The sequence below is a fragment of the Lutra lutra genome, chromosome 4, assembly GCF_902655055.1.
Source record: "Lutra lutra chromosome 4, mLutLut1.2, whole genome shotgun sequence".
Classification (NCBI taxonomy): domain Eukaryota; kingdom Metazoa; phylum Chordata; class Mammalia; order Carnivora; family Mustelidae; genus Lutra; species Lutra lutra.
Window position 1 is genome coordinate 191,422,047 of NC_062281.1, and position 17,472 is coordinate 191,439,518.

General features: G+C 51.1%; 1 long non-coding RNA gene across 1 annotated transcript; it reads left to right on the plus strand.

Annotated features, from left to right (window-relative positions):
* Window positions 1-10,352: 10,352 nt before the first annotated feature.
* On the plus strand, window positions 10,353-17,057 carry LOC125097545 (uncharacterized). Its single transcript, XR_007126551.1, has 3 exons — window positions 10,353-12,444; window positions 16,095-16,291; window positions 16,643-17,057. It is a non-coding gene; the product is annotated as an uncharacterized LOC125097545 (long non-coding RNA).
* Window positions 17,058-17,472: the final 415 nt, after the last annotated feature.

Sequence of the window (17,472 nt, forward strand, 5' to 3'; positions counted from 1 at the left end):
AAATGACTTATCATGGGACTTGATATGTAAATTTGAAAGGTTCTCATCTGCTACATTGGGGGCAGAAGGCCTCAACTTCTTTTTTAGGCCTATTTGCTAAGTGCTTCCCTCGAGTCTTTCAGAGCACGGGGCCATCCGGCTGAAGATTTTATCGTGAGCCCCTTTTGCAGTTAGGTTTTCTGAAATCGCTCAGCATTTCTCTCCCGTTAGTTTGGGTCTTAGCCCAGTGACTAGCAGATGAGCTAAGGGCCAGGGCGGTCTGACGTTGTCTGGGGCTTGGGGGATTTTTCTGAAAGCCTGTGACCCAGGACTGGCTGTTGGAAAGGGAGGAGGAGGAGGAGGAAGAGTGAGGCCTTAGGACAGACCCACCCGGGTCATGCCCCCCAGTGCTGTGCATCAGGCTCCTTGAGCAGGGCCAGCCTGGCTGCCGTCTCCTCTGGGGACCAGAACTAGCTGCTGACTCGGAGATGGGGCTTCACAAAGCACAGTGTTGCCCTGAGGCCCTGCCTGGCCCAGGCATCCTTCCCCTTTCCTCCTTTGAGAAGCGGGGTAACCCTCCGGGGAAGGAGGATGAGCTCTGCCTGAGTTCCACCAAGCTTCTCGCCCCTGGCAGCTTTCCCTGCCTCACTGTCTGCTCAGGGAAATGAATTCTCTCTTTCTGCTAGGGCCTTTATACCTAGCGTCTGCCCTTGCCCTGGAAAACCCCAGGTATTGGAAGATCTCGGTTGTGCCCACAGCTCTTGGGTGCCGCCGCTCTCTTCTGCGGTGGCTCCCAGAGGCTCAGCTTACTTGGCCGTCTCCATAGCACGCAATTGAACTTGAGCAGTGGTTGGAATGCCACCACCACCCCCCGCCTTCCTCCTTCCCACACACCTATGCTGTGAGCTCACACGCTCGCCATGGACTTGCACTTGGCGAGCCTCAGACAGTGCAAGGGAGGAGAAGCTAGATCTGGCCGCCAAGGGCACTGAGTCCCAGATGGCAAGAAAAAGGCCCGTGTTGCTGGTGGACCGGGTGCCACCAGCCCCACCAGCTGTGCCATCAGTGCCCCCGTTCAGACATCAAGCTAGGACCCCCTCTCGCAACCCAGACAGAATCCCAGGTGCTCGGTGATCCTCCGTGGAGGCCTGGAGACAAGTGGGATAGGTGGGCCCATGTGTGCTCAGAGCAGAGTTTTGAGGGCTCCTGGAACTTGCCCTTTGCTCCCTGGCTCTTCTCCCTGCCTTCACCTGCACTGGGGCCTGGCAGAGCTTGGAGGCTTCCGGATTCCAGTGTCGGCGGTGGCCAGTCTGCTGGAGTAAAGCTGCTTTCCCAAAATAGCCACCCAGAGGGAAAGAGCAGCCCTGGAATTTGATCCCAGTGATGATGACCATGGCAGCCTCGCTCAGGCTCCTGGTCCCACCCAGCTCCACCTCCCTGACCGTCACCCAGGAACTGGGGGTGGGTGTGGGAACCGGGTTTTTCCTGTCTCCTCTTCCCTCCTTCCTCTTCCTTTTTCTTTCTCACCAGCAGCTTTAGGGTTAGATACAAAGACTCAGGAAAGATGTGCTGGTGCGGAGGGGCCGGCTGTTGGGGGCAGGTCACAGGATGGAAACAGACTGGGGAGCACGTCTCCACAGGTGAACGCACACCTTCGGAGGGGCCCCGGTGCTGGCAGTGAGCCCAGCCCCCCCGCAGGTGAACCCGGTGCCAGACCCGGAGGCGGCAAGCCCGACAGGTCAGACAGGTGGAGCCAGCCTTGAGGTCCATGGTCCCCAATCCCTGGTCCTCCCTCAGCCCACAAAGCAGGTAACCACCTTTTTTTTTCCCCCTGCTGCTGGTTTAATTCAGTATCTACCTCAGGGAACACTTATACCTTGAAGAAAAAGACCTTTGGGATGAGTGGAGAAAATCACAAATTTGTTTCTAGAGGATTTACTGGGGGGGGGGGGGGTGGAATTTGGCCTTGGTATTAGAAAAACATTTCTAATTGTCTGAGCTTTTGTTCCAAAAAGTAACCATCTTACGGAGCCTGGTTGCTTAACAGAGAGTGTGGGGAAGGCAAGGTCCAGAAATAGTATCCCAGGTGCTCACTGATCCTTATTGGAGGGCTGGGGACAGGGTTTTTTTAGTAACTACAGATGGAAAGCCCGTGCAAGGCTTTATGGTGGTTAAGGGGCTGTTTTGCTTTTCTGTAAGGTGGGGGGTTGGGCTGGGGGCTGCCTCTGCCCAGCTGGGCTCAGCATTAAATCAGGGCAGGACCCTCAGACCCTACTCAGAGAAACATTTTGGGGCGGGAGGGGTAGTGCTGGGCTTCTTCCAAAACCCAAATTTATGTTACAGCTCCTTGGGCTGGATTTTATTTTGCAGTTATGAAGTTCTGAAATCTCTCCTTGTGAGAACCTGTCTCCAGCATTTTCACCCCCACTGTACTTAGCCCTTAGTGTTTTGGGGGATTTCCGGCCTGAGGACAGGAAGGGAGCACAGATCTGAAGAACAAACCCGGGACCCTCCACCGGAACAGAGGACCGGTTCTGTCCTGTTGGACATGGTTGAAAGTAGAAGAGCCCAGAACAGGGGCCACCTGCCTAAACTGTCCTCGAGTGGTCTGCGTTTGCAGGGAGAGGACGGGTATGCCGTGCCTGCGGCCACTGAACAAAGGTGTTTTTGTTAAACAGTTTCCTTTTTTTTTTTTTTTTTTAAATTCCAAGGTAATTCGTGATGCCCGAATTACTTAGATTATAGGATGTATCAGTTAGAATTCCTTCTTCTGAGAGTAAGAGACAAGTCCTACTCAAGGAATCAGAACAGTAAACATTTTATAAAACATAAGTCCAGAGGTCGGCAGCTTCAGGGTGGGCTGTATCCAGCAGCTCAGGGATGTGAAGGAGTTGGGCTCTCTCCATATTTCTGCCCAGCCGTCCTCTGTCTGCTGACATTATCTTCTACCAGCTTCCTTCCCAGCCAGCCCTTCCTGAGCCTGCCTTGTTATGAGCGAGGGAATCCTTCCCGAAGCCCCATCTGACTTTCCCACACATCTCATTGGCCATAGTGATCCCTCAGTCCCGGCCCCAACCAATCGGTGGCAAGGGAAGGGGCTGGCGTGAGGCATGTGACTTAAGGAAGAGAGGCTTAGTTTACCTGAACCGCAGAGAGAGGGATGTGGGTTTGGAGTAGTCAGTCAGGATCTGCTACATCGGAAACTTGGGGGGCAGGGAGTCAATAACTGACAATTACACTCACTCCTAAAATACCTGTATTTTATGCTCTGTTCTTAAGGCAAGGGCAATTCTAGACAGTCAGGCGTCTGTTGTTCGCTTCTTGCTTCCCAGACAGCCCCTCTCCCCACTGAGCATCTGGGTTGGTGGTCCTCAAGCATTTGAGCTGCTCTCCCTCTCAATGAACCTGCTGCTCCCAGAGTTGGCTGTTGAAGCCCTCCGTCTGGTAAGGACCAGATTGGGAAACATGAAGGATTCTAAATATTCAGAGGCATTAGACGAGCACGTCCCCAGCTCTGCGGAGGACAGAGGCAATAGGCTTCCGGCCAGCGGCCGCCAAGAGCCTGCAGACATGGTCGCCGTTCACCCAGGGATGCTGTAGGACCAGTGGAGGGACAGGCACGCACCAGTGTCAGCCACCAGGGACTGTGTGACCTTTTCTCTTTCCTCCAGTGCAGGCACAGGTGGCTCCTGAGATTCAGGAAAAACAGGGGTGCTCTCTGCCCCTCTGGGAAAGCTGGTTCCCCTCAACCTGGACAGATGATCATTTTTGAGGCCGCAAATATCCAAGTAAGTCTTTCATGGCCCTGTCCCTGAGATCCCCCACTCTTTTCTTTTATGTTTTTTTTTAACCTTGTATTTAGGCTTCTTTGTTTATTTATTTTTATTTCTTTAAATTTTACTTAGTTAACATACAGTGCAATATTGGTTTCTGGAGTAGATTTCAGTGATTCATCACTTACCTACAACACCGTCCTTAATGCCCATCACCCACCTAGCCCATCCCCTACCCACCTCCCTCCAGCAACCCTCAGTCTGTTCTCTATAGCTATGAGTCTCTTAGCATTTACTTCCTTCTCTCCTCCCCCCCTTTGTATATGTTCGTCTGTTTTCTTAGTTAAGTTCCACATATGAATGGGATCATATGGTACTTGTCTTTCTCTGACTTATTTCACTTAGTGTCATACACTCTAGCTCCATCCACGTTGTTGCAAACAGAAAGATTTCGTTCTTTTTGATGGCTGAGTAATATTCCATTGTATATATAGACCACATCTTCTTTATCCATTCATCAGTCGATGGACATTTGGGCTCTCTCCATCGTTTGGCTCTTGTTGATACTGTTGCTGTAAACATTGGGGTCCATGCATCCCTTCAAATCTGTTTTTTTTTTTTTTTTTTTAATCTTTGGGTAAATACCTATTGGCACAGTTACTGGGTCATAGAGTAGTTCTATTTTTAACTTTTTGAGGAACCTCCATACTGTTCTCCAGAGTGGCTGCCCCAGCTTGCATTCCCACCAACAGTGCACGAGGGTCCCCCTTTCTCCACATCCTCGCCAACATCTGTTGTTTCATGTGTTGTTAATTTTAGTCATTCTAAGTAGGTGTGAGATGATATCTCGTCATGGTTTTGGTTTGCATTTCCCTGATGATGAGTGATGTTGAGCATCTTTTCATGTTTCTGTTGGCCGTCTGGATGTCTTTTTCAGAAAAGTGTCTATTCATGTCTTCTGCCTATTTTTTAACTGGATTATTTGGATTTGGGGGGTTGAGTTTGATACGTTCTTTAGCCATTTTGGATCCTAACCCTTTATCAGACATGTCATTTGCAAGTATCTCCTCCCATTCTGTAGGCTGCCTTCTAGTTTTGTTGGGTGTTTCCTTCGCTGTGCAGAAGCTTTTTATCTTGATGAATTCCTAATAGTTCATTTTTGCTTTTGTTTCCCTTGCCTCCCGCAAGGGAAACTAGTAAGAAGTGTCTAATAAGAAGTGGTTATAACCAAAGTCAAAGAGGTTTCTGCCTATGTTTTCCTCTAGGATTTTGACAGTTTCCTCTCTCACATTTAGGTCTTTCATCCATTTTGAATTTATTTTTGTGTATGGTATAAGAAAGTGGTCCAGTTTCATTCTTCTGCATGTTGCTGTCCGCATTTTCCCGACACCATTTGTTGAAGACTGTCTTTTCCCACTGGTCATTCTTTCCTGCTTTTTTGAAGATTAGTTGACCAATAGTTGTGGGTCCAATTCTGGGCTCTCTATTCTGTTCCGTTGCTCTACATGTCTATTTTTGTGCCAGTACCATACTGTCTTGATGATCACAGCTTTGTAATAGAGCCTGAAATCCAGAATCGTGATGCCTCCAGCTTTTCTTTTCTTTTTCAGGGTTGCTTTGGCTATTCTGGATCTTTATACAAATTTTAGGATTGTTTGTTTTAGCCCTATGGAAAATTCTAGTATTCGATAGGGATTACAGTAGCTGCATAGGTGGCTTAGTTTTTTATAGACATTTTAAGGATGTTCTTCCAGTCCACGAGCATGGATTTCCATGTCTTTGTGTCCTCTTCAGTTTCTTTCATAAGTGTCTTATAGTTTTTTTTTTTAAGATTTTATTTATTTGACAGAGATCACAAGTAGGCAGAGAGAGGCAGGCAGAGAGAGAGGAAGGGAAGCAGGCTCCCTGCTGAGCAGAGAGTCCAATGCGGGGCTTGATCCCAGGACCCTGGGATCATGACCTGAGCCAAAAGGCAGAGTCCCCAACCCACTGAGCCACCCAGGCACCCCGTCCTATAGTTTTCAGAGTACAGATCTTTTATCTCTTCAAGTTTATTCATAAGTGTCTCATTGTTTTTGGCACAACTATAAATGGGATTGACCCCTTGATTTCTTTTTCTGCTCCTTCCTTATTGGTGTATAGAAGTGCAACAGAATTCTGCACATTGATTTTATATCCTGCAACTTTGCTGAATTCATGTATTAGTTCTAGCAATTTTTTGGTGGAGTCTTCTGGGTTTTCTGCATACAGTGTCATGCCATCTGCAAATAGTGGAAGTTTGACTTCTTTCTTGCTGATTTGGTTACCTTATATTTCTTTCTGTTGTCTGACTGCTGAGGCTAAGACTTCCAGTACTGTGTTAAATAGAAATGGGGAGAGTGGACATTCCTGTCTCGTCCCTGACTGTAGGGGAAGGGCTCTCAGTTTTTCCCTGTTGAGGAGGATATTAGCTTGGGTCTTTTGTATATTTTTGTATATTTTGTCAAATGCTTTTTCTTCTTCTGTTGAGGATCATCTGGTTCTTATCCTTTCTTTTATTAATGTGATGTATCATATTGATTGATTTGTGAATTTTTTTTAAGATTTTATTTATTTGAGAGGGAGTGAGAGAATGAAAGAGAGAGATTTCAGGAGAGGGAGCGAGAGAATGAGAGAGAGAGAGAGCATGAGAAGGGGGAGGGTCAGAGGGAGAACCAGATTCCCTGCCGAGCAGGGAGCCTGATGTGGAACTCGATCCCGGGATTTCAGGATCACGATCTGAGCCGAAGGCAGTTGCTTAACCAACTGAGCCACCCAGGCACCCCTGATTTGCGAATATTGAACCACCTCTGTAGCCCAGGAAGAAATCCCACTTGATCACGGTGAATCATTCTTTTTTTTTTTTTTATTTTTTTTATTTATTTGACAGAGATCACAAGTAGGCAGAGAGGCAGGCAGAGAGAGAGGAAGGGAAGCAGGCTCCCTGCTGAGCAGAGAGCTCGACGCGGGACTCGATCCCAGGACCCTGAGATCATGACCTGAGCCGAAGGCAGCGGCTTAACCCACTGAGCCACCCAGGCACCCTGAATCATTCTTTTAACGTACTATTGAATTCTTGATTATTGAGAATTTTTGCCTTCATGTTCTTCAGTGATATTGGCTTGCAATTCTCTTTTTTAGTGTGAGATCCCCCACTCTTAAGGCAGGTTTCTCTCTGCCGGGCCTCTAACCTGGATGGACGTCACTCACAGATCCGGACAGGTCCCCGAAGCTCCTCTGGGCCATCACCACCTTCCTGCCACAGGGTCTGGTTTTCTGGAGGTCAGTGCAAGAGCAGAAAAATTCCTTCCAGCTTCCCACATCATTGTGAAACGCAAGAGGACACCTAGCTAAGGTTGGTGGTAAAAATTGTGGTAAAAATCATCGGATTCCTCTCCAAACCTGGCAGGGGAGGGAGTGTGGGGTGCAAAGCTGTGACTCGTTCCCAGCACCACCGTTCTGCCCCCAGATCGGGCATTTTAAAAATGCTTGTTCTCATGGTTCAGAACTGCTCACAGTTATAATTGGGTGCGGCTGTGATTTCTTGCCCATCTCTTTCTTCATGCGTCCCCCAAGGCCCAGGACGTCTTCCGCCCTCCTGACTCTCCCCCTACCCCCCCCCCCCCCCCACCCAGCACGGGGTCAGCCCATCACAGGTCACACTCAGAAGCTGATGGCTGCTGAAGAAACATCTGTGCTTGCTGAGACGTGTGCTGTAGGATTGGGAAGGTTTCCTGAATGAATTTCCACATCTCCTGGATGAAGAGGGCGCCTCTTTTTCCAGGAATTGGAACATCCAAGAGCCGTGTTGCCAGAAGCCACTTTCTCTTCAGTGCCTAAAATTTAAGTGCTGGGAACTTAAAGCTCCTCGGTAGAGATGACTTCCGGTTTTCTTGTATCCCTCCCGGCTCCCTGGACTAGCGGTCCTGACTCTGTAGCGAGAGGTGTTGGGCCTGGGGCTCCAGAGGGCCCCTGTTAGGACAAATGAACTGAAGGCAGAACAAGGCTCTGAACCGAGCCCCAGGTCTTTGAAGTATCTTGTGTTAATGCAGCAGAAGCTCACCTGGTAGTTGAAACAAAAGCCCTTCCGTAGAAGAGGATGTCCGCTCAAATCTAAGTGCTTCACTCTGACCTTGGGTTGCAGCTTTGCAGGAAGGTCTGATGTGGTAAAACACTGCTGACTTGTGTGCTTTGTACTTTGTGGAACACAGATTTCAGCCACTGACTCATTATTCACCCTTGTTCTGGCCTCGCCTCTCTGACTGGAAAAATTGTTCCTGAAGTCCAGGCTTCCCCACCCTGACTGGGAAGACTGTCCCCAAAGTCCGAGCCTCCCCTCTCTGACTGGGAAGATTGTCTCCAAAGTCTAGGCCTCCCCTCCCTGACTGAGAAGATTGCCCCCAAAGTCCAAGTCTCCTCTCCCTGACTGGGAAGATTGTCCCCAAAGTCTGAGCCTCCCCTCTTTGACTAGGAAGGTTATCTCTGAAGTCTAGGCCTGCCCTCTCTAACTGGGAACATTGTCCCCGAAGTTCAAGCCTCCTCACTCTGACTAGGAAGATTGTCCCTGAAGTCCAGGCCTGCCCCCTCTGACTGGGAAGACTGTCCCCAAAGTCTAAGCTTCCACTCTCTGACTCTCCGACTAGGAAGATTGTTCCTGAAGTCCAGACCTCTCCTCTCTGACGGGAAAGATTGTCCTCTCTGTCTGAGGACCCCAGACTCTGGAGGAGGAAGACGGACCCCCTCCTGGTTACCATAACTGCCAACTCAGCTCTGTTGTCCGGAGAACAGCCTCCACAGGCAGCCACGTCTTCACCCAGGTGCTTAGCAGTAGAAAACACATCTGGTCTTGCTTTTCTGAGCCATCTTTTCCTTTGGTTTATTTTCTGAGCCTGAGGGTAGGCTGGATCCAAGAATTAGGAAATTCCCTCATCTCCCTCCATTAGTGCTTTCGACCTCTGCTGGGGTTCAGCGCGTGCCCCATCCCTGAGAAACACACAGGCACCAGGCTGACTTGACCTTGACAGCGGTGCCAAGGGCCAGCCTGAGGCCAGCGAGTGTTCGTGAGCCCGTTCCCGCCTCTCACAGCCCATTTTTGGGAGGGTCAGCCCGTCCCAAATGCTGTTCTGAGCTCAAACACCAAGCATGCCACTTAATTCCCACGTCGCTGTTTTTACCATGGGGACCCTGCTTCTGTTTTCAGTATTTGGGGGGGTCCCCTGCCTTGTCCAGCCGGCCTGGGCATTATTCAGGCTCCTGCTTGCCCCCGTGCTGACTTGAGGACGGTCAGTGTGGAAAGGGCCGTTGGGCCAATCCCAGGCCAGCGGGGTCCGAAGCTGCAGCACGGAGCCAGGAAACCCACTTCTCCAGAGCCCACAGGTGGTTCTTGGGCACAGCGCTCCAACCTGACAGAGCCACTTACCGTTGAGATAAGACTGGACATAGCAGAGGCATATTTTCCACACTGAAAGGCCATAATTAAAGTCTAGTCTGGCTTGGTTTTTAGGCAGGGCATCATGGGTTCATCTGTCTGGGGGCAGAAGACTAAGGTGACAAGAGACTCCCACCAGCTCCCACTGGACATTTAGAAGCCAAGGAAGGGGGCGCTGTGTGCTCTGCGTCTTGCTGAGTGTGGGGCAAGCCCAATGAGGGGACAGCAGGTGGGCAGGGTCTCGTCCACCACAGCTTGCCTGGAACCCATTTCTGGGACCTCCTGGCCTGGGGTAGGGGGCACAGTGACCCGCCCAGGAACGCCCCTGTGTGTCCCTGCCCCCACAAGAAGAGAAACTATCGGTGGTCCACATCCAAAGCAGCTGGTGACCAGATGTTCTAGCAGCCACCATGATGGGCTCCTCGAGGTGTCAGCTTGGCTGGACTGCAGGACCCAGTGATTCAACCAAACACCGAGCAAGGTGCTGCTTTGGGCCCATGCGAGAGACGTCTACAATCAGTTGGCTTTAAAGCTTATCCTCGATAACGTGGGTGGGCCTCATCCAAGCAGTTGAAAGGCCTTAAGAACAAAGCTGGGGTTTTCCTGAGGAGGAAGAGACCCCACCTGTGGACTGCACTGTCAGCGCCTGCCTGAGAGCGGCCAGGCTGCCAGGCGGCCCTCGCCAGCCCCACAGTCATGTGAGCCAGTTCCTTGAAATAAACCTCTTCATCTCAATCTCCTTCTGCTTCCGCTTTCCCAGTAGGATTCTGACTGCTCGGCTCCCTCAGGGGCGTCCAGGATGGGGGAACGGCTGGGGTCGCTGTGTTTGTTCTCTTGCTCCCCGTTGGTTCCCATAGCCGTGCGGATTGACAACCACCGTCCCTTCCTAACTTTTTCTCTTCCAGGCAAATGCTGACTTGGTCTTTTTTTTCCCTCCGGGTCAGTGAGTCGCAGGCCAGCCCGGCTGGCATCGGTCGCCAGTCCCCGCTTTCTCCACGGTCCCGTCCCTCCTTCCTATCCGCAGGTCGGCGGGAGCAGTGGAACAGGCCTGCACCCGGGTCGTCGGCAGGGCCAGCTGTGAGTGTTTCTTTGGCAGTGTCTTAGCTGGTTGTTGTGAGTACTAGTGAAGGAAGCAATCAGCAAGTATACTGCCCTAGAAGTGCTGCGCGCTGTTGGGCCCCGAGGGAGGCGGCAGCGAGAGGCGACGGAGCCGGGGGAGACGCCGGAGCCCGGGTGTCGGAGGTGCTGCCCCACCGTGTTGGCTGGTAAGGGCTTCGGGGGGCAGCGAGCGCGAGGGCCTTTGGAGCAGTCCGCTCATGGATGTTGAGGGGAACAAAGCCCCCCCCCCCCGATCCCAGGCTGGGGTATGGGGTGTGTCGGGCTAGGAGAGGTTAGCACACTGGAATAATAAAAACCAACATTTAAAAATTAAAAAATTAAATTAAAAAAACCCAACATTTACAGAGCACTTTGTGCGAAGCCCTGTCCTAAGCATTGGAAATGGAGTCTTTCAGGAGCTAGTGTCTGTTGTTACTTACAGAGAAGAAAACAGACATAGGAATTGCCAAAAGTCACAAAGGATGTGACAGAAATGAGGGACAGGATTTGACCCCAAGCAATCTGGCTTGAGAATCCCTGTCCTTGGAGATGGGCCTTGGGGACATTCCTGCCCTGCGGACCTGCTTTGCAGAGTGGCTTGACCATAAACACGTTTCTCTCCCCCCACAAGGCAAGCTGTGAAGGCAGTCGTTAGCTTTGTCGTTAGCTTTGGCGAACGTGCCTGGGTGGGCATCAGGACGTGGGTCTGCCTTGGGGAGGATTTTCCTTTTCTGCCCCGCCAGGCCCAGGATGTTGGCGGGAATGAGAAGTTGCTGGTGTGTCTGCCCCAGTGGCTGGTGAGGAAGGTGCCTCCATGGGAGCTCAGCAAAAGACAGTGTAATCCTCTGGGTCCACCCGGCCCCACCCGCAGATGCCAACTTTGGGTTCAGTGAGCTGTGTGGCCAGCTGGGTTGCCATGGCAACAGGAAGTGGCCCCAAGCCACCAGAGGTTGGAGAGCCAAGACACACTGGTTACTTGGGTGTGTCTTGGACCACAAGGCTCATCCGTGACCTCCGGCGAACCTGGAGAACCCATGAGGGGGCCCCCGCACTTTGACAGAACCCACCAAACCCGCCTTTGGTCCTGGCCTGTCTCGTGTTGGTGCTTTTGTGGTCTTTGAGCTGTGAACACTCCAGTTCTCCGTCCTGCTGATTTTCTCCATCCTCCAGGCTGGTGCTTATGGGAATTCACACAAGCCCGAGAGGTGAAGCGAGGTGTCCGTGGTTTACTCCTCTGACGCCACGAAGACAAGCTTTGGCCCGTGAGGAGGTGGGGCTTCTGGTACCTTTGATGCAGGCCAAGGACAGCACTCGCTGTGACCCCCCCCCCATGCCCCCACTGCTCTTCCGCCAGCCACTGCCCGCGGCCCTCCCCTTCTCATGCCCGTCTGCCTGGACTCCGTCTTTTTTGGCTCTGTCTTGCCAACCTCGGTGCTTCCTAGCGCTGAGGGGGGAAGATGGGCCTGTTTCCATTTGGACCACTTTATGTAAGTCGGAAGACCCCTTGGAAAGGTTTTCTGAGTCTAACCTTGGCCTTGAGACACCCTCTGTGGTCCAAGCAAGTCCTCTCTCTCTCAGTGCTGGAAGCACAGTGGGCAGCCGGGCTCCCTTCAGCCAGTGGATTCCTGCGGGAATTGTTCTGTGTCTCCTCCGGTGCTCAGAGCGCTTCAGAGACGGCCCCTTTGTGGCACACATCGGCCTGGCCGCGCCCCGTGCCCACTTGGCCCACATTCCGCTCTGCCCCCCAGGCCCGTGGAGCCAGGCGTGGGCTGAAGTGAGGCCACCGGAATGCCCGGAATGCGGGCCGCCGCGACCGACGGACACTCACGTCCCTCGCGGGAGATCTGACCAACGCAGCGCCGGGGACGGACGGCGCTGAGCCGAAGTCTTTACATTCTTCCCAGTTTCAGGCCGAAGTGAAGGACGCCTGCACTTCTCCCTACCGCCAGCTGACTCACGGTCTCGAACTTTAGAATTAAAGGGGCCACACTCTGGGATTGTGATCTAACTGGCCTGTTGGGTCCCGGTCAAATTATTTGCAAGTAACCTCTTTTCGCGTCTAGCTTGGCTTTCCATTAGGCCGACACAGAAACCAGAAAAACGCTGATTCTCGGATATGCTTCCCCTGCAGAAGTTGCCGGATAAAAAGTAAGGACACCAACAGCAGGCTTCGCTTCCTTTCTGGTCTTTGTACGAAACCCACGTCTTTGTGGCAATTTATTTCTGAGTCTTCAGACCAGATACGCAGGATCTCCTCCAACATCTTTGTATCTGACAGTAGTAGGGAAATGGACTCGGATACGGGTCTAGCCCTTTATCTTTCTAGAAGGAACTGTGGAGACAGGCAGAACAGTGCTGACTCTATGGGAGTGAGTTTAGAGTGGACTGGGACAAAGAAGGGCTACTTCTCTCTCTCACACTCGTGCACACACGCACATGCTCACACATGCATACTGGCCATGGCCTTGGGGGCGCCCACATGATAAGTCAGTATCTCTGGTGGCATCCCTGTGTCCTGGACCCTTGGCCTTCCCCGAGCCTCCCTTTGCTGTCCCCTAACGGCAGGGTCAGCTTCGTGGGTGTGTCACCCATGTGCTTAGCTGGGCCTGTGTGTGGACTGTCACCAAATTGAAATTTGTGGTAGTTTTGGGGCAAGGGTCCCGTGTTTTTATTTGGCCCATGAGTTGTGTCACTGTTTCTGACGGTCAGCCTTCCATAGACCTTCAGCCTGTAGGTCACAAGGACTCAGTTGTCCTGCATCAAACTCGTGACCCAGTTTGGGATCAGGCCTTGGTGCCCACTTGCCAGGAAGTCCGGGCCCAGAGCAGGCGCTCCAGCAAAAGATGGTGCCTGACTCACCCTCTGGGTCAGGGTGAGTAGAGCTGAGTGGGACCAGCATCCTCCCTTCAGCTGAACCCAGGGCCCCGGGGGGATACACACAAGTAGGGAACTCAGGTCCTGTGCACAGGGCTGCGTCTGGCAGTGATCAGAAACTGGTTCATCAGAATTTGGGGAGGGATTTTATCAGTTTGGTGAACTGTATCTATTTGGGGATTATATTAATTCCCCTCTGTATCCATCTGTGTCCGAATTTCCCCTTTTTATAAGGACACCAGTCCTACCAGATTAGGACCACCCTAATGACCTCATTTTAACTTAATCACCTCTTTAGAGACTCTGTCTCCTAATGAGGTCACAACCTGAGGTTCCAGGGGCTAGTAGTTCAACATACGAATGGGGGAGGGGAGACACAGTTCAGCCTGTCTCAGGTACTTTTTCTAGGCACTTCAAAATCTCATTTTTTTTTTAAAGATTTTATTTATTTATTTGACAGAGAGAGATCACAAGCAGGCAGAGAGGCAGGCAGAGAGAGAGGAGGAAGCAGGCTCTCTGCTGAGCAGAGAGCCCGATGCGGGGCTCGATCCCAGGACCCTGAGATCATGACCTGAGCCGAAGGCAGCGGCCCAACCCGCTGAGCCACCCAGGCGCCCCTCAAAATCTCATATTTTTTCATCACTCCGCAATATCTTTCCAGTCTGAAAAGGCGAGAAATCGTTGACTCCCGGGCCTGTGTTCCAACACAGGAAGAAACAACATAAGACTCAGTGGCCCCAGAGTGTGGCTGTGGGTGGTTGGCTGCTCAAGGGTGTGAGGCGTGGGTTACTTAACACGGCCTTCCAGAGAGACACCGGAAGAGTGATGGTACGGAGGATGGGGGCCAGCTGTCCCCCGAGTCCTGCGGGGCCTGAGTGAGAGGAAATGAGTGTGAGCAGGATTCTGGTCAGAGCTGGGAGAAGACCACCAGGCTGTGGGGGTGTGGAGTGAGGGGGGGATCGGAGGCTGAGGTCGGGAGAGCAGGAAGTGCGGTCCCCTGGGGTGTCCCAGGAGGCAGGGCCAGGCTCTAATGGTGGCTCCCAAATGGCCCTTCTGCTTTGGGAGCCCTAAGACTCTGGGTCAGGCCTGGGCATCTGTACACTTAGGAAGCGCCCCATGCGAGGTGATAATTATTGAAGCTGGTTCATGGCTTTCTGAGAGTTCGTATACTTTCATACTAGTTAGAAATTTTCCATAATTAAAGTGTTTTGTTTTGTTTTTTAAGAGAGGGAGGAGCATCTGGCTGGCTTAGTTGGTAGAGCACGGGACTCTTGATCTCAGGCTCGTAAGTTTGAGCCCCCCCACGTTGGGTGTAGAGATTACTTAAAATCCTAAAAAGAGAGAAGCGGGGAGGGAAACTCCCAGAAGCTTCTGCTGCCAGCCCTGGTTAGGACAAAGGTGGGAGGGAGGAAGCCTTGAACTTGCTCCTGGGCTTCCCCTGACCTGGGGGAAGCAGCGCCTCCTGGTGGCGAGAGGCGGCACTACTCTCACAGCAGGATCACGACTGGCGATCAGGGTCCAGGACAGCCTGTGTCCCACGGGGAAGCCAGGCAAACCCTCACGGCAGGCTCTGTTATGCCGAGGACTCCTGTGCCCATCTAATGATGCCTGTGGACCCAAAAGATAAAGGCGAAAAATAAAATACATGGAATTTCAAAGCGGAACAATTACAATGCACTGTAATAATCAAAAGTTGATAAAGCCAATTCTGTTGTAGGGTAGATACGTGCCCCTTACCAGCATATCTTTTTTTTAAGATTTTATTTATTTATTTGGCAGAGAGAGAGATCACAAGTAAGCAGAGAAGCAGGCTTCCTGCCGAGCAGAGAGCCCTATGCGGGGCTCGATCCCCGGACTCTGAGATCATGACCTGAGCTGAAGGCAGAGGCTTAACCCACTGAGCCACCCAGGCGCCCCTACCAGCATATTTTTTTAAAGGTTTTATTTATTTGTCAGGGAGAGAGCAAGCACACAAGCAGGGGAGTGCACGACATAGACCGGTCCCTGGCCTTATCAAGCACTCATTCTGCAGAGACACAGGTGATCCCATGTTCCTATTGAACATATTAGCTAATATAAAACAATGTTTCTTGTAGAATTGTTATATAATTCTTCACAGCGAACGTTTTCTCTTAATCCCGTTTGCTTTAAAGCCGAGCTTTCAACCTAGTGAAGCCCAGGGTCCCACTTTATAAACAAAAGGAATCTCCTATCTTCTGGAAGATTCTGAAGGGCTCCTGGGATGGAGGGGTGGTCATGCCTTTTATCTCCTACCCAAACTCATTAAGAGTCACTGCTTATTCACAGAAGCACTATTCACAATGGCCAAAAGGTGGAAATGACCCAGGTGTCCATCAACAGATGAATGGAGAAGCAAAATATTCGTACAATGCAGTATTATTTGGTCATAAAAGGAAACACAGCACCGTGCACAGGGTCCAATGTGGGCAGACCTCGGAGACATTGTGGTAGATGAAAGAGGCCACATCCAAAAATGCTCTCTATCCTCAGATTCGGTTGGTGTGAAATGTCCAGAAAAGACAAATCCATGGAAACAAAAACTAGATTAGTGGCTGCCAGAGCTGGGGAGGGGAGGCAGTGGGGAGGGGAGGCAGAGTTTCTGTTTGGGGTGATGAAAACGTTTTTGAAGTAGGGGCAATGCCTATATAATCTTGTGAATGTCATCGATGCCACTGATTTGGGTATTTAAAAAATAGTTAAAATGGCAATTTTGGGGGTGGTATATATTTTACCACAATAAAAAAAATAGACACTGTTTAAAGACATCTTTCTGGTTACCTTGAATCATCCCCTCATCCCCAGTCATGCAGCGTCCCAGGTGCCCATACTCAGTCCCTGGTGCTCTCAAGTCTTGTGGTTTAAATGCTGCCTTTATGCTGACCGCCTTCAATTTATATCTCCAGACAGGATCTCCCCCAGGACTCTGACCGCCCACCACTTGGCTGGTCCAACAGTAATGTAATGTGTCCAGAACTGACCTCCTGCTGTTGCCTCCCCATACACCTGCTCCCTCCGGGGAAAGGCAACTCTATCCTTTAATCTTGGAAGTCTAGAATCTTCCTTGACTCCTCCTGGGCTCACACTCACATCTGAGCCTCTGGTAAATCCTGTCATCTCTGCATCTAGAACATATCTATGACCTCAGCCTCCACTGTTGCTTACCTAGATCGTGCAGGGGCCCCTAAGCCAGGCTTTATTTCTGACACGTAGCTCGAAGCACACCTCTGCTCAGCCCTCCAATGGCTCCTGTGTCCCTCAGTGTGTGAAAGCTAAAGCTTTGACTAAGGGCCTTGTGTGTTCTCCCTGCCTCTGTCTTCCTCTCCCTCTCCATTGCTGCACCAGCCACAGTGGCTCCTTGCTGTTTCCTGAACACAGGGCCTTTGCATGTGCTCTTTCCTCTGCCTAGGATGCTCTATCCCTGCGTGTCTCAATTCTTGTTCTCTCACTTCAGGAGCGTGTCAGACGCCATTAGAATCCCCTCTGCTGGACACCTGTGGAAGTACTGCCATCATCCCCCTGCCCAAGCGCACCTGGCCCTATTACCTAGCTTTACGCCTCTCCTACACTTACCACCGTTGGACACGTTGCATATTTGTTGATTGTTTATCATCTCTGTCGACCAGAAGGTAAACTCCTGGAAAGCAGGGACTTGGTTTCCCTCCATGTCATAACTTCGGATAATGAGCAGCTGCTCAGTCGGTGTGTGTGGAATGAATAAATGACCGGAACCCCTGATTCACTGAAATTGTACAATATTCTTCAAACACTACTTGTAAGCACAAATGAATTACTTGACATATGTATAATAATTCCACTTTACGAAATAAAACTCTGAGCTGAAGACCCTCAGACCTATATTCCTTGCACTGGTTGGTTTTTTGTTTGTTTGTTTTTATTTTTAAAGATCTTTTTCAGCAGTCGCTAAACCCTATGTGGGACTCGAACTCACAACCCCGAGATCAAGAGTCAACACACTCGGGGCGCCTGGGTGGCTCAGTGGGTTAAGCCGCTGCCTTCGGCTCAGGTCATGATCTCAGAGTCCTGGGATCGAGCCCCGCATCGGGCTTTCTGCTCAGCAGGGAGCCTGCTTCCTCCTCTGCCTGCCTCTCTGCCTGCTTGTGATCTCTCTGTCAAATAAATAAATAAAATCTTTAAAAAAAAAAAAATAGAGTCAACACACTCCATGGACTGAGCCAGCCACACACCCTGTCTTGGTTGTTCATGGGGGTTAAGGCAGGGCCCCGGGGTTCTTTCTGTCTTCCTTCTCCACCTTCCTGGAGG